At 51.8% G+C, this 11,912-nt stretch overlaps 2 protein-coding genes across 3 annotated transcripts in view; one reads left to right on the plus strand and one right to left on the minus strand.

Moving 5' to 3' along the window:
* LOC309332886 (uncharacterized protein) overlaps positions 1 to 11,912 on the minus strand; it is a 251,246-nt gene that overhangs the window by 181,115 nt on the left and 58,219 nt on the right. The window lies entirely within an intron of this gene.
* The window catches only part of LOC309332844 (vomeronasal type-2 receptor 26-like), a gene marked incomplete at its 3' end in the record, with an annotated part of 48,102 nt that overhangs the window by 24,011 nt on the left and 12,179 nt on the right, over positions 1 to 11,912 (plus strand). The gene's annotated exons all lie outside the window — the stretch shown is intronic.

Below are 11,912 nucleotides of genomic sequence, written 5' to 3' on the forward strand. Positions count from 1 at the left end.
ATCTTAACAAAGAATTTGGATGAACATATAAAAATTAGGTTGGAACAAAAGACTGGAATCAAGGTCGTGAACAGGGTAAAATATTTGGGAATTTGTTTATCACCAAAAAATATAAACCTCGTGGAAGATAATTATAATAAGGTATGGCAGGAAATTAAGAAGGATTTAGAGACTTGGCATAGGCTGAAATTATCGTGGACAGGAAGGATGGCTGCGATAAAGATGTGTGTCCTCCCGAAATTACTATTCCTATTCCAGAATATTCCAGTAATCAAAGGTACCACTTGTTTTAAGAACTGGCAAAAATTTTTGGCTAAGTTTATATGGCAGGGGAAAAGGGCCAGAGTCAAGTTTAAATATCTCACGGACTCCAGAGATAGAGGTGGCTTTGCAGTCCCGAATATAAAGCTTTATTATGAGGCAGTTTGCCTATGCTGGATAAAGGAATGGGCCACTTTAAAGAACGTAGACATGCTAGATTTAGAGGGCTTTAATATAAGATTTGGTTGGCATGCCTACTTGTGGCAGGAGAAAGGGAAGGTCCACAGGGGCTTTTCCAACCACATCATCAGGGGCCCGCTATTGGAAGTCTGGAATAGATATAAAAATGTGATTGAAAAGGGTACCCCCTGGTGGCTCTCCCCGATTGACATCGTTAAAATTAAAAAATTAAATATGACAGGGGAAAGGTGGACGTATGAAGACCTATTAGTAAAAACGGAAGAGGGATGGAAAATTAGGCCTTATGAGGAGATGAAGGATAAAATTAAGGAGTGGCTACACTTTCACCAAATTAATGCACTCTGGGGTGAACATAAAAAACTAGGGATGAGTGAAAAAAAATCGAAATACCAAGTGGAAATTTTGGAAAGTAATAATAAACTCCTCTCTAAAATGTATAAACAATTACTGGAATGGGACACCAAAGAGGATGTGGTGAAAGGTGCGATGGTTAAATGGGATAGGGACCTCGGGTACAAGGTGGATCTTAATAAATGGCAGACTCTGTGGAAAAAGGGTATGAAGTTTACGGCCTGTGCAACTCTTCGAGAGAATTTAGAAAAAATGATGCATCGCTGGTATTTGACCCCGGCAAAGCTAGGAAAGATGTACAGGAACACCGATAATATATGTTGGAGATGTAGAGATAAGGTGGGAACCTTTTTTCATGTATGGTGGACCTGCGATGTGGTTAAGAGATTCTGGGGACAAATTTACGAGGAGTTGAAAAAGATCTTGAAATATAATTTCCCTAAAGCTCCCGAGGTGTTTCTCTTGGGTATGATTGAGGAGGAAATAAAGAAGGCAGACCAAACCTTCTTCCAATACACCACGGCGGCGGCAAGAATTTTAATAGCACAGAAGTGGAAATCCCCAGAAATGCCCTCGATTAGAGATTGGCAAGTGAAACTGTTTCAATATATAGAACTAGCGAGTTTAACACAAAGAATTAGGCACCATAATATGGCCAAATTAAAAAATGAGTGGAACAAATTTCTAAATCACATTGAGACTAATCTGGGAATTAACTATATAACAGTAGACAGTAGTTAATACTTACGACGTTTAGAGCTTAGAGTTATTGTTAGAACAACTGCAGAAATTGTATAAGTTTGTGTAACCCAAGACTGAGCTGGATGGAGGTCTTGTTTTTTGTTTTGTTTTGTTTTTCAGTTTTTCTTTTTTTCTCGTTTTGTTTCTCTTGTACTCTGTTTTTTATTTGTTTTTGACTTGGTATTTGTGTTTGTATGTATGTATATTCCGTGTAATGTCTTTTTAAAGTTTGTCTAATAAAGATTTTCTTATTAAAAAAAAGAAAGAAAGAAAGAAACAACAGAACAGCGGCATAGCCAGCCGCTCAGGTGCCCAGTTCAACGCGGGGGTCCTGCAGGTGGGGGGCGCTACCTGGAGCCTATCTGCTGCCTCCCCCTCAGCTGTAGGGCGGCTGAGGGAGAGGCAGAGGGCAGACGCAAGCCCCACGCTGGTGTTTCAGGCAGCGCCCAGCCTGCAGGGGCCCAAGCCACCATGTCACTCCCAGGAGAGACGCTAGGATCAGGCACTCTACAGCCCCCCCCCCGATAAGTGCCAGCCCCCACGGTGTGGCGCCCAGTGCCAGCCATGTTTTTTGACTCAACTAAAAGGTTTGGTGAGCCCAATTTTTATTTTTATTTTAAACTCGGCTTTTTGTCCTTTTGCCACCCCCCTCAGTGATGACACCTGGGGCGGCCCCCAATCCCCCACCCTCCTTTCTCTGCAACTGCAACAGAATAAAAGGACTCCAAACTCCCTTAGCAGTTTCCTGCTGGTCCCCTCACCATTTTCCCAGGCGTCAATCGTCTCACTTTGCAGTTGCAGATAAGGCACCCAAAGGCTGCTGATCAAGGCAGGGGTTGGTCTCAACTGCCAAGTGAGGTTGGGATTCTGAGCCGATGTCACAGCCAGGTTCCGATCAGTCCATTTCCTCCGGGGGGGGGGGACCTGTTTCCCCTGAGGGTGACCGCTGAACACACCACCCAAGAGAAAAAGAAGGAGAAAAGGAGAGAAATCTTTTATTCTGTAGCAAGAAAGAATGAGTGCCAGGAGTTTTCTTTTCCCTGCACTCCTCCATTGCAACACCTATTATTATTATTATTATTATTATTATTATTATTATTATTATTATTATTATTCTAGATTGATTATTATTCTATAATGATTATGATTATGATTATGATTATGATTATGATTATGATTATGATTATGATTATTCTAGATTTAATGAACACTCATATCAGAGTACATTGTAAATTGATAGCCATAGTCTTTATATACTAACATTTTATGTTCTTCCACATCCGTTTAATGCTCCTAAACCCTTATTTTAGCTTCTTCTAGCTTCTTTTAGACTTTTATATATACTTTGTGATTAATACTTTTTAGCTGTCCAAAACGTTTTACAGACTGTAAATGATTGTATCTCACCCTACTGATGCTGGTCTACTAAGGTAATAAAGATCTGATTGATTGAAATAAAATATCCTAGTAATGCAGTGATCGCACACTAATGTAATGTATTCCTCTCCCCCCAAATTCATACTTCATTACTCATTAATATTAGTAATAATAATGAAATAAGTCCGGCCAGAGGCTCCTCCCAGCTTTGCCTTGACCCTCCCAGTGGGCGTGACCACTCCCCACTAAGCTCCGCCCACCTCTTGCCTTCCCCAGCTCCACTCTCCCCGCCTCCTTTCACAATGGCTCGCCCGGATTGGCGTAGGCGGCCTGCCACTCTCGCGAGCACAGGAGCCTCCCCTCCCCTCCCTTCCCGCTTGCCTCGCCCGCCCCGCCCTTCGCCCTTGCCCCGCGCTGATTGGCCAAGACGGGGGGCCTGTAAGGGGCGTGGCCTGGCAGAGGGAGGCGGAGCGAGGGCGCCAGAAGCAGCTGGAGGAAGGAGGCAGCTGAAGGGGTGGCTGAGTCCTCAGCGTGGTCGGCAGCGGGAGGCGCATGGGGGAAATGGGGGGGGAGTAACAGAGTTGGACCTCCCTTTTAAAGACAAACAGAACCCCTCCAGCACCAGAATTCAAAAGCATCCATTCTTCTGGATGGTCCAGCTCTCACTTCCATCCATCACTCCTGGGAAAACCAGAGCTTGAACTATACGGACCTTTGTCGGCAAGGTGATGTCTCTGCTTTTTAAGATGCTGTCCAGGTTTGTCATTGCTTTTCTCCCAAGAAGCAGGCGTCTCTTAATTTCGTGGCTGCTGTCACCATCTGCAGTGATCATGGAGCCCAAGAAAGTAAAATCTCTCCCTGCCTCCATTTCTTCCCCTTCTATTTGCCAGGAGGTGAGGGGACCAGTGGCCAGGATCTTAGTTTTTGGGATGTTGAGCTTCAGACCAATAGCTATGGGGACTTAAAGTCTGTGGCTCTGACCCCTCCCCATTTTAACGGCCCCTTCCAGCTGAGGGGAGGGGGCGACTTGCTTCCTGGCCTCCCCTCCCCTCTGGGTTGAAATTGGGGCTGATGCCCTTGCTGATCCATGGGGGGGGGGCTTATAAATGTGACTCTCCCTCCATTCTGAAATCAGGGAGGTTGTAACCGGAGAAAAGAACAGAGGACTGACTTCGCCGGTGGCGCCCTGAATTTTGATCCTGTGTTTTGTTCGCCGACCCTTTGTTGTTGTTTTTAAAAAGATATTTATTGAAGTTTCAAAAAGGTTACAAAATAAGAAAAAAAGAGAAAAAAGAGAAAAAATACAAAGTACAAACAATTAAAAACAAATCAATCTTTTCATGTCTTGTCTTTTATTTGCTTGTTTCCTTGACCTCCTCACACCTCCCTTTTTTGTATTCCAATTCAGTTAGTTAATCCAGCAAATCCTTTCCCTCCTTATTTTTATCTTAATCCTTTACCTTAATGTATTATAGCTTTGTATTCTCACCTAGTAACAATCCATTTTTACATATTCCTTTATAACATTACTGCTAAAACCACTTAACTTCATTCCGACATCATTCTAACATTCATTCATTTTGCAGTATTTATGTAAGTAGTCTTTAAATTTCTTCCAATCTTCTTCCACCGACTCTTCTCCCTGGTCTCGGATTCTTTCGCCGACTCTTTGCACGTGTTGCAGACCTGCACGTCTGTAGCTCAACCCCGTGCGGCGTAGCGGACAGCGATCCCCTTCGTTTCCTCCTTTCCCCCATTCATAAAGTGCTTGACCAATCCCCAAGCGCCCTTCCTGACAGCGCCCTCTTTCCTTTGCCAATCCGAAGCGCGGGATCAGGAGAGGTTGCGAAACATCGCCCTCTAGCGACGACTGCGCTGGTACTGCAGCTGCCCAAGCAGGGAAGGGCGAAGAAGCCATGGACACCAAGGGGCTGCATTGGAGCGACCCTCCATTGAGGAGGAATCTGGAGAAAGAAATCAGCAGAAATCCTTCCCGGGACGGGTTGGCATCCTGCCCAGGCTGCTTCTTCAGGGGGAAGGTGGCCATCCGAGGAGGGGCTTGGGGCTGAGCCTGGCATTGCCCTCATCTCTGAACCTGCCCTATGGCATAAGGGTCAAGCCCTCCATCCTGACACCAACCCATCCAGGAAACCATGTCCTCCCGGTCTCAGTGTATTGGAAAGACAAAGGTCTGGAGGGTCAGAGATGGCAGGTCTTTCCCTTGGCCTTACATTTTGGATGGACACGGCATCAGTTTTCACCCCAGTACCACACCTGTTCTATGACATGTTCACGACATGTGTGTGATGCTTCCCACAAGGTGTGGGGGGTAACCTGGAGAAACTTTTTAAAAGGAGGAGCCCCCCTTGTTCGGGGCTTCTCTCTGCATCTTCGATGCTGTATTCGCGAGTCATTGTTATCGGAAAGTTTTCCCTGATGTTGGTTTGGAATCTCCTTTCTTGGAACTTTACAATAATGTTCTGACTTTATATACATACAGTGGTACCTCGGGTTACAGACGCTTCAGGTTACAGACTCCCCTAACCCAGAAATAGTACCTCGGGTTAAGAACTTTGCTTCAGGATGAGAACAGAAATCACGTGGCAGCGGCGAGGCGGCAGCAGGAGGCCCCATTAGCTAAAATGGTACCTCAGGTTAAGAACAATTTCAGGTTAAGAATAGAATTTGTATCTATAAACCAATAGCAAGAGATTCAGATGACGTTAAAGAATGAGTTTATCAATCAGGTACCAATCAGAACAAAGTGAATGGTCAGAAATAACATCTCAACTGCGAAAAGAAGAATGGTTGGTGTAAACCCGAAACCAAGTTAATAATTGCATTTCAGTGGGTCTGCTTTAGGTTTCATTGCAATCAAGGCGATGAGATAATAATAATAATAATAATAATAATAATAATAATAATAATAATAATAATAATATTGCTTTCCCTGGCCACTCTGGGCGGCTCCCAACAGAATATTAAAAGCACTATCCAAATCACAGCCACAACATGCATTTAAAGCATTTTTGGAGCTCTAAATTGCAGGTCAAACAACTGGCGGGTGGCCAAGGCCATTTTGGCCTCTGTTGTCCAGGGCGCCGGAGCCGCGGGACGTCGGGAAAAGGGGGAAGCCCTTCTAGGTGCCTCCAAGGGAAGGAGGAAAAGGACGAGGTCTCTGGGAGGCTTCCTGGGTTAGGTGGGTTGAGTAGTATAATAATGGGTTCTTCTGAGTTTATTAGCAGGCCAGGAGGAAGGTTGCGCAGGGCAGCCTGGGAAGGGCGAGGGAAAGGCTGTGAGGAAAAGCCTTCTCTCTTTTCCCATCGCTCTGCCCCTCCATCAAGTTTAAATGGAAGAATCCAAATACGTTTAGAGAAAAATAAAATGATAGGAAACAGGATCCTTGTTTGTGAGAAGAAGGGGCAGCAAAGCATGCTGGGAAGAAGGACCTGAGGGAAATGAAACCTAATAAAGGACAATTTATCAATAAAGCTAATAAGTGAAACCTAACGAAAGACACTTTCAGATGTATTTATTCAGTTATACATTGGAAAATGGGTAAATTTCAATTATAGGAAACAGGATCCTTGTTTGTGAGAAGAAGGGGCAGCAAAGCATGCTGGGAAGAAGGACATGAGGGAAATGAAATCAAACCTAACAAAGGATAATTTACCAATAAAGCTAATAAGTGAAACCTAACAAAAGACACCTTGGGATTTATTTATTCAGTTATACATTGGAAAATGGGTAAATTTCAAGTATAGGAAGCTGGATCCATGTTTGTGAGAAGAAGGGGCAGCAAAGCATGCTGGGAAGAAGGACGTGAGGGAAATGAAACCTAATAAAGGACAATTTATCAATAAAGCTAATAAGTGAAACCTAACAAAAGACACCTGGGGATTTATTTATTCAGTTATATGTTGGAAAATGGGTAAATTTCAAGTATAGGAAGCTGGATCCATGTTTGTGAGAAGAAGGGGTAGCAAAGCATGCTGGGAAGAAGGATGTGAGGGAAATGAAACCTAATAAAGGATAATTTACCAATAAAGCTAATAAGTGAAACCTAACAAAAGACACCTGGGGATTTATTTATTCAGTTATATGTTGGAAAATGGGTAAATTTCAAGTATAGGAAGCTGGATCCATGTTTGTGAGAAGAAGGGGTAGCAAAGCATGCTGGGAAGAAGGACGTGAGGGAAATGAAACCTAATAAAGGATAATTTACCAATAAAGCTAATAAGTGAAACCTAACCAAAGACAATTTGGGATTAATTTATTTAGTTATACATTGGAAAATGAGTAAATTTCAATTATAGGACACAGGATCTTTGTTTGTGAGATGATGGGGCAGCAAAGCATGCTGGGAAGAAGGACGTGAGAGAAATGAAATGAAACCTAATAGAGGTTAATTTATCCATGAAGCTAATAAGCGAAGCCAAACCTAAGACTCCTTGAGATTGAATTATTTGGTTATACACTGGGAAAACGAGTAAATTTCAAATTTATTCATGCTGGGATTCAACCATTGGCCTAATGGAGCTGGCAGTGCATGCTGGGAAGTCTGCCGGCGGAGGCTGGCGGGAGTTGCAGGGCCTTTGGAAGGTGGCCCCTTCCCCTCCGAGGGCCACATGACCCTCCTCCTCCGCCAGGGACACCAGGGCCTGCAGCCCGTCCAGCTGGCCATAGTCACCCAAGGGCCGGAGAGGCTGGCAGGGACGGGGCCCCCAGGGGAGCCCGGGAGAGAGAGAGAGGGGCCCCTGGGGGATCTGCACTCTGAACGCCCTCAGAGGCCGGAGAGGCTGGCAGGGACGGGGCCCCCAGGTGAGCCCGGGAGAGAGAGAGAGGGGCCCCTGGGGGGATCTTCACTCTGCACGCCCTCAGAGGCCGGAGAGGCTGGCAGGGACGGGGCCCCCAGGGGAGCCCGGGAGAGAGAGAGGGGGGCCCCTGGGGGGATCTGCACTCTGCACACCCTCAGAGGCCAGAGAGGCTGGCAGGGACGGGGCCCCCAGGTGAGCCCGGGAGAGAGAGAGGGGGGCCCCTGGGGGGATCTTCACTCTGCACGCCCTCAGAGGCCGGAGAGGCTGGCAGGGACGGGGCCCCCAGGTGAGCCCGGGAGAGAGAGAGGGGGGCCCCTGGGGGGATCTGCACTCTGCACACCCTCAGAGGCCAGAGAGGCTGGCAGGGACGGGGCCCCCAGGTGAGCCCGGGAGAGAGGGGGGCCCCTGGGGGGATCTTCACTCTGCACGCCCTCAGAGGCCGGAGAGGCTGGCAGGGACGGGGCCCCCAGGTGAGCCCGGGAGAGAGAGAGGGGGGCCCCTGGGGGGATCTGCACTCTGCACACCCTCAGAGGCCAGAGAGGCTGGCAGGGACGGGGCCCCCAGGTGAGCCCGGGAGAGAGAGGGGCCCCTGGGGGGATCTGCACTCTGCACGCCCTCAGAGGCGAGAGAGGCTGGCAGGGACGGGGCCCCCAGGTGAGCCCGGGAGAGAGAGAGAGGGGCCCCTGGGGGGATCTGCACTCTGCACACCCTCAGAGGCCGGAGAGGCTGGCAGGGACGGGGCCCCCAGGTGAGCCCGGGAGAGAGAGAGAGGGGCCCCTGGGGGGATCTGCACTCTGCACGCCCTCAGAGGCCAGAGAGGCTGGCAGGGACGGGGCCCCCAGGTGAGCCCGGGAGAGAGAGGGGCCCCTGGGGGGATCTTCACTCTGCACGCCCTCAGAGGCGAGAGAGGCTGGCAGGGACGGGGCCCCCAGGTGAGCCCGGGAGAGAGAGAGAGGGGCCCCTGGGGGGATCTGCACTCTGCACACCCTCAGAGGCCGGAGAGGCTGGCAGGGACGGGGCCCCCAGGTGAGCCCGGGAGAGAGAGAGACGGGCCCCTGGGGATCTGCACTCTGCACGCCCTCAGAGGCCGGAGAGGCTGGCAGGGACGGGGCCCCCAGGTGGGCCCAGGAGAGAGAGAGAGGGGCCCCTGGGGGGATCTGCACTCTGCACGCCCTCAGAGGCCGGAGAGGCTGGCAGGGACGGGGCCCCCAGGTGAGCCCGGGAGAGAGAGAGACGGGCCCCTGGGGGGATCTGCACTCTGCACGCCCTCAGAGGCCGGAGAGGCTGGCAGGGACGGGGCACCAGGTGAGCCCGGGAGAGAGAGAGACGGGCCCCTGGGGGGATCTGCACTCTGCACACCCTCAGAGGCCGGAGAGGCTGGCAGGGACGGGGCCCCCAGGTGAGCCCGGGAGAGAGAGAGAGGGGCCCCTGGGGGGATCTGCACTCTGCACGCCCTCAGAGGCCGGAGAGGCTGGCAGGGACGGGGCCCCCAGGTGAGCCCGGGAGAGAGAGAGAGGGGCCCCTGGGGGGATCTGCACTCTGCACACCCTCAGAGGCCGGAGAGGCTGGCAGGGACGGGGCCCCCAGGTGAGCCCGGGAGAGAGAGAGAGGGGCCCCTGGGGGGATCTGCACTCTGCACACCCTCAGAGGCCGGAGAGGCTGGCAGGTTCAGGGACCCCAGGTGAGCCCGGGAGAGAGAGAGAGGGGGGCCCCTGGGGGGTGGATCCTGCACTCTGCACGCCCTCAGAGGCCGGAGAGGCTGGCAGGGACAGGGCCCCCAGGTGAGCCCGGGAGAGAGAGAGAGAGGGGCCCCTGGGGGGTGGATCCTGCACTCTGCACACCCTCAGAGGCCGGAGAGGCTGGCAGGGACGGGGCCCCCAGGTGAGCCCGGGAGAGAGAGGGGCCCCTGGGGGGATCTGCACTCTGCACGCCCTCAGAGGCCGGAGAGGCTGTCAGGGACGGGGCCCCCAGGTGAGCCCGGGAGAGAGAGGGGCCCCTGGGGGGATCTGCACTCTGCACGCCCTCAGACGCCGGGGAGGCTGGCAGGGATGGGGCCCCCAGGTGAGCCCGGGAGAGAGAGGGGCCCCTGGGGGGATCTGCACTCTGCACGCCCTCAGAGGCCGGGGAGGCTGGCAGGGACGGGGCCCCCAGGTGAGCCCGGGAGAGAGAGAGAGGGGCCCCTGGGGGGATCTGCACTCTGCACGCCCTCAGAGGCCGGGGAGGCTGGCAGGGACGGGGCCCCCAGGTGTGCCCGGGAGAGAGAGGGCCCCCTGGGGGGATCTGCACTCTGCACGCCCTCAGAGGCCGGGGAGGCTGGCAGGGACGGGGCCCCCAGGTGAGCCCGGGAGAGAGAGGGGCCCCTGGGGGGATCTGCACTCTGCACACCCTCAGAGGCCGGGGAGGCTGGCAGGGACGGGGCCCCCAGGTGAGCCCGGGAGAGAGAGGGGCCCCTGGGGGGATCTGCACTCTGCACGCCCTCAGAGGCCGGGGAGGCTGGCAGGGACGGGGCCCCCAGGTGTGCCCGGGAGAGAGAGGGCCCCCTGGGGGGATCCTGCACTCTGCACGCCCTCAGAGGCCGGAGAGGCTGGCAGGGACGGGGCCCCCAGGTGAGCCCGGGAGAGAGAGGGGCCCCTGGGGGGATCCTGCACTCTGCACGCCCTCAGAGGCCGGAGAGGCTGGCAGGGACGGGGCCCCCAGGTGAGCCCGGGAGAGAGAGGGGCCCCTGGGGGTGGATCCTGCACTCTGCACGCCCTCAGACGCCGGGGAGGCTGGCAGGGATGGGGCCCCCAGGTGAGCCCGGGAGAGAGAGGGGCCCCTGGGGGGATCTGCACTCTGCACACCCTCAGAGGCCGGGGAGGCTGGCAGGGACGGGGCCCCCAGGTGAGCCCGGGAGAGAGAGAGAGGGGCCCCTGGGGGGTGGATCCTGCACCCTCCCCGCCTCCTTTCACAATGACTCACCCAGATTGGCGCCTGCCTCGCCTGCCTCGCCCACCCCTATCCCTATCCCTAACCCTGGCCAATGCAATAAAATCCACTGGATCCCAGTCACGGCTTGGCTAAGGTCAGTTGCTACTCTTTGGAACAGGGAGCAGAGCTTACACAGTACAGAAATTAAACCAACAGACTACGGAAGATGTCTTAAATGAATTTCTCCGTTTATTGATATACAAAGCTTAGGAGAACAAAATGATGTGAAGTGAGCTTATGAATGATAGCGCATAAATGCGGGAAATGGCGCATAGAAAATTGAATACATAGAACTGGCAGAACCAAACAGTATTGTGGAATATTAGAATTGATATGGTTAATAGGTAGTCATGACAAAGCAAACAGACTCAAAAACCTAACTCCTCTCCCTCTAAACTATCTTGTTGTGAGATAAATATAAGTTTCCAAAACCCAAAATTATTAAAAGATACAAGTTTACAAACTGAGGGCAGTAGACCAGGACTCATTGTAGTCCTTGGCAAAGCAAGGGAGCAAAACATTTCCTCCCATCTTAGTGTTCATGTCAACAGGACTTCCTAAAATCCAGGCTAAGAAGGAACACAATCTCTTTCAGAGGTGGATAATAAATAACATGGATGAGCAGGTGTGTTTTCTTTAGGCACTTCTGGACATCAGGAACATGGACTATTTTAAGAATCAGATGTCCCCTTAATTCCTTGTTGTCAGGTGCTCCTTTGTGTTCAGATCAGGCCTCAGCACAATAATGTAGCACTTGGGAAGGAAGATGCAGCCCAGAAGCCCAGCGCTGGAGGCCAACATAGAGAAGATCTGCATGGCCACCATGTACTTGCCCTTGGTGCTCAGGTAGGTGGGCACAAAAGACACCCAAACACTGCAGAAGACCAGCATGCTGAAGGTGATCAGCTTGGCTTCGTTGAAGGAGCCTGGCAGCTTCCTGGCTAGAAAAGCCACCGTGAAGCAGGTGGCAGCCAAGAAGCCCAGGTAGCCGAGGGCAACGTAGAACATGGCCACAGACCCTTCGTTGCATTGCAGGATGATCTCTTCCACCTGGGAGCGCATGTCGGGCTCTGGGAATGGGGGAGAAGAGCCCAGCCAGATGCTGCAGATGAGAACTTGCCCCCCAGAACAGGAGATGACAATGGAGTTGGCCAGACTCTTGCCCAGCCATCTCCTCACCCTGTTCCCAGGCTTTGT

Source organism: Podarcis erhardii, assembly GCF_964252035.2.
Source record: "Podarcis erhardii genome assembly, chromosome: 18".
In the NCBI taxonomy this organism is placed as follows: Eukaryota; Metazoa; Chordata; class Lepidosauria; order Squamata; family Lacertidae; genus Podarcis; species Podarcis erhardii.